The sequence below is a fragment of the Arachis hypogaea genome, chromosome 16, assembly GCF_003086295.3.
Source record: "Arachis hypogaea cultivar Tifrunner chromosome 16, arahy.Tifrunner.gnm2.J5K5, whole genome shotgun sequence".
Lineage (NCBI taxonomy): Eukaryota > Viridiplantae > Streptophyta > Magnoliopsida > Fabales > Fabaceae > Arachis > Arachis hypogaea.
The window spans coordinates 73,494,170-73,499,225 of record NC_092051.1 but is presented as its reverse complement, the minus strand read 5'-3'; the positions used below and the strand labels follow the sequence as shown (position 1 = coordinate 73,499,225).

General features: G+C 43.6%; 1 non-coding gene across 1 annotated transcript; it reads right to left on the bottom strand.

The window, feature by feature from the left end:
• Positions 1-207: 207 nt before the first annotated feature.
• Positions 208-315, bottom strand: LOC112761116 (small nucleolar RNA R71). The gene has a single exon (XR_003181526.1). It is a non-coding gene; the product is annotated as a small nucleolar RNA R71 (small nucleolar RNA).
• Positions 316-5,056: the final 4,741 nt, after the last annotated feature.

Here is a 5,056-nt window from a genome sequence, read left to right as displayed (position 1 = left end):
CAGTTCTTAACTGAATTCTTGCAGATATGTGATACTGTTAAGACTAATGGAGTAGATCCTAAAGTCTACAGACTCATGCTTTTCCCTTTTTCTGTAAGAGACAGAGCTAGAGTATGGTTGGACTCTCAACCTAAGGATAGCCTGAACTCTTGGGATAAGCTGGTCAAGGCTTTCTTAGCCAAGTTCTTTCCTCCTCGAAAACTGAGTAAGCTTAGAGTGGATGTTCAGACCTTCAGAAAGAAAGAAGGTGAATCCCTCTATGAAGCTTGGGAGAGATACAAAGGACTGACCAAAAAGTGTCCTTCTGACATGCTTTCAGAATGGACCATCCTGGATATATTCTATGATGGTCTGTCTGAATTAGCTAAGATGTCATTGGATACTTCTGCAGGTGGATCCATTCACCTAAGGAAAACGCCTACAGAAGCTCAAGAACTCATTGACATGGTTGCTAATAACCAGTTCATGTACACTTCTGAGAGGAATCCTCTGAGTAATAGGACGCCTATGAAGAAGGGAGTTCTTGAAATTGATACTCTAAATGCCATATTGGCTCAGAATAAAATATTGACTCAGCAAGTCAATATGATTTTTCAGAGTCTGAATGGAATGCAAGCTGCATCCAACAGTACTCAAGAGGCATCTTCTGAAGAAGAAGCTTATGATCCTGAAAACCCTGCAATAGCAGAGGTGAATTACATGGGTGAACCTTATGGAAATACTTATAACCCCTCATGGAGAAATCACCCAAATCTCTCATGGAAGGATCAACAAAAGCCTCAACAAGGCTTTAATAATGGTGGAAGAAATAGGTTTAACAATAGTAAACCTTTTCCATCATCCACTCAGCAACAGACAGAGAACTCTGAACAAAATACCTCTAATTTAGCAAACTTAGTCTCTGATCTATCTAAGGCCACTGTAAGTTTCATGAATGAAACAAGGTCCTCCATTAGAAATTTGGAGGCACAAGTGGGCCAGCTGAGTAAAAGGATCACTGAAATCCCTCCTAGTACTCTCCCAAGCAATACAGGAGAAAATCCAAAAGGAGAGTGCAAGGCCATTGACATAGTCAACACGGCCGAACCTGGAGAGGAAGGGGAGGACGTAAATCCCAGTGAGGAAGACCTCCTGGGACGTCCAGTGATCAATAAGGAGTTTCCCTTTGAGGAACCAAAGGAATCTAAGACTCATCTAGAGACCATAGAGATTCCATTGAACCTCCTTATGCCCTTCATGAGCTCTGACGAGTATTCATCTTCTGAAGAGAATGAGGATGTTACTGAAGAGCAAGTTACCAAGTACCTTGGTGCAATCATGAAGCTGAATGCCAAATTATTTGGTATTGAGACTTGGGAAGATGAACCTCCCTTATTCACCAATGAACTAAGTGATCTGGATCAACTGACATTGCCTCAGAAGAAACAGGATCCTGGAAAGATCGTAATACCTTGTACCATAGGCAACATGATCTTTGAAAAGGCTCTGTGTGACCTTGGTTCAGGGATAAACCTCATGCCTCTCTCTGTAATAGAGAAACTGGGAATCTTTGGGGTGCAAGCTACTAAAATCTCATTAGAGATGGCAGACAATTCAAGAAAACAGGCTTATGGACAAGTAGAGGACGTGTTAGTAAAGGTTGAAGGCCTTTACATCCCTGTTGATTTCATAATCCTTGATACTGGGAAGGATGAGGATGAATCCATCATCCTTGGAAGACCTTTCCTAGCCACAGCAAGAGCTGTGATTGATGTTGACAGAGGTGAATTAGTCCTTCAATTGAATGAGGACTCCCTTGTGTTTACAACTCAAGGTTACCCTTCTGTAAACATGAAAAAGAGGCACAGTAAGCTTCTCTCAAAACAGAGTCAACCAGAGCCCCCACAGTCAAACTCTAAGTTTGGTGTTGGGAGGCCACAACCAAACTCTAAGTTTGGTGCTGAACTCCCATATCCAAACTCTAAGTTTGGTGTTGGGAAGTCTCAACAATGCTCTGAACATCTATGAGGCTCCATGAGAGCTCACTGTCAAGCTATTGACATTAAAGAAGCGCTTGTTGGAAGGCAACCCAATTTTTACTTATCTAATTTTATTTTTCTTGTTCTTTCATGTTTTATTAGGTTCATGATCATGTGGAGTCACAAAATAAATATAAAAATTGAAAACGGAATCAAAAACAGCAGAACAAAAATCACACCCTAGAGGAAGACCTTACTGGCGTTTAAACGCCAGTAAGAAGCATCTGGCTGGCGTTCAACGCCAGAACATTGCATGGTTCTGGCACTGAACGCCCAAAATGGTCAGCATCTGGGCGTTTGAATGCCAGAATTGCACCCTGGAGAAGAGCTGGCGCTGAACGCCCAGAACAAGCACCAATCTGGCGCTGAACGCCCAGAGTTGTGTGCAAGGGCATTTTGCATGCTTAATTTGGTGCAAGGTTGTAAATCCTTGAACACCTCAGGATCTGTGAACCCCACAGGATCACCTCAGGATCTGTGGACCCCACAGGATCCCCACCTACCTCCACTCACTTCTTCTCACCCCTCTTTCACATAATCCCATAAACACTCTTCCCCAAAACTCTTCACCAATCACCTTAATCTCTCTTCCCTATAACCACTTCACCACTTACATCCATCCACTCTTCCCCATAAACCTACCTCATAAACCCCACCTACCTTCAAAATTCAAAATCAATTTCCCACCCAAAACCCACCCTTATGGCCGAACCTTACCCCCCTCCCTTCCCTATATAAAGCCCTCCATTCTTCTTCATTTTCACACAACACAACCCTCTCTTCCCCTTCTTGGCCGAATACACCCCTCCCCCCTCTCCACCATATTTTCTTCTTCTTCTTCATTTATTCTTTCTTCTCTTGCTTGAGGGCGAGCAATATTCTAAGTTTGGTGTGGTAAAAGTATAAGCTTTTTGTTTTTCCATTACCATTGATGGCACCCAAGACCGGAGAATCCTCTAGAAAAGGGAAAAGGAAGACAAAAGCTTCCACCTCTGAGTCATGGGAGATGGAAAGATTCATCTCCAAAGCTCATCAAGACCACTTCTATGATGTTGTGGCCAAGAAGAAGGTGATCCCCGAGGTCCCTTTCAAGCTCAAGAAGAATGAGTATCCGGAGATCTGACATGAAATCCAAAGAAGAGGTTGGGAAGTTCTAACAAACTCCATCCAACAAGTCGGCATCCTAATGGTTCAAGAGTTCTATGCCAATGCATGGATCACTAGGAACCATGATCAAAGTAAGAACACAAACCCAAAGAATTATATTACAATGGTTCGGGGGAAATACTTAGATTTTAGTCCGAAAAATGTGAGGTTGGCGTTTAACTTGCCTATGATGCAAGGAGATGCACGCCCCTACACTAGAAGGGTCAACTTTAATCAAAGGTTGGACCAAGTCCTCATGGACATATGTGTGGAAGGAGCTCAATGGAAGATTGACTCCAAAGGCAAGCCGATTCAATTAAGAAGACTGGACCTCAAGCCTGTGGCTAGAGGATGGTTGGAATTCATCCAACGCTCCATCATCCCACTAGCAACCGATCTGAAGTTACTGTGGATCGGGCCATCATGATTCATAGCATCATGATTGGAGAGGAAGTAGAAGTTCATGAAGTCATCTCCCTTGAACTTTACAAAATAGCCGAAAAGCCCTCTCCTGGGGCAAGGCTAGCTTTTCCTCATCTTATTTGCCATCTATGTTACTCAGCTGGAGCTTTCATAGAAGGAGACATTCCCATTGAGGAAGAGAAGCCCATCACTAAGAAAAGGATGGAGCAAGCAAGAGAGCCCATTCATGGATCTCAAGAGACACATGAAGCTCATCACCATGAGATCTCGGAGATGCCTCAAATGTATTTTCCTCCACAAAACTATTGGGAGCAAATCAACACCTCCCTAGGAGAATTAAGTTCCAACATGGGACAATTAAGGGTGGAACATCAAGAGCACTCCATCATCCTTCATGAAATAAGAGAATATCAAAAAGCAATGAGGGAGGAGCAACAAAGACAAGGAAGAGACATAGAAGAGCTCAAGGACATCATTGGTTCCTCAAGAAGGAAACGCCACCATCACTAAGGTGGACTCATTCCTTGTTCTTACATTCTCTGTTTTTCGTTTTCTCTATGTTAAGTGCTTATGCATGTTTGTAGGGGTGTGCAAAAAAACTGGTTTCACTGAACTGAATTGAAACTGAACTGAAACTGTTCTAAATAAACCAGTTTTTTTAAATAAAAAACTGAACTGAAACCATAGTTTTTATGAAAACCAGTTTATTAAAAACCAGATTTTATGGTTCAGTTTAGTTTTAAACCAAATTAAAACTGGTTTTATTTAAACTCTAAAATTAGTTTTTACATACTCTTTCTCTCTCTCCTTTCACTTTCTCTCTCCCCTTCCTCTCTCTCTCCACTTTCTCCCCCTCTTTCCCTTCTCTCTCCTCTTTCTCCCCCTCTCTCCCTTCTCTCTCTTTCCCCTTCCTCTCTATCTCTCTCCTCTTTGTCTCCCTCCTCTCTCTCCTCTCTCTCTCTCCATCCTCTCTCTCTCCTCTCTCCTCTCTCTCTCTCTTTCCTCTTTTTTCCTCTCCTCTCTCTCTCCTCTCCCTCCTCTCTATCTCTCTCCTCTTTGTCTCCCTCCTCTCTCTCCTCTCTCTCTCTACATCCTCTCTCTCTCTTTCCTCTTTTTCCCTCTCCTCTCTCTCTCTCTCCTCTCCCTCCCATCTCTCTTTCTCTCTCTCTCTCTCTCTCTCTCTCTCTCTCTCTCTCCCCTTTGCCTCTCTCTCTCTCCCTCTCCCTTCCCGTCTCTCTTCCTCTCTCTCTCCTCTTTTCCCCCTCTCTCTCTCCTCTTTGTCTCCCTCCTCTCTCTCCATTCTCTCTCTCTCTCTATCTCTCTCTCTCTCCGTCTCTCTTCCTATCTCTCTCTCTCTCCCTTCTCTCTCCTTTCCATCTCTCTCTCCCTCTCCCTTCCCGTCTCTCTTCCTCTCTCTCTCCTCCTCTTTCTCCCTCTCCTCTCTCCCCCTCTCTCCCTCTCTCTCTCTC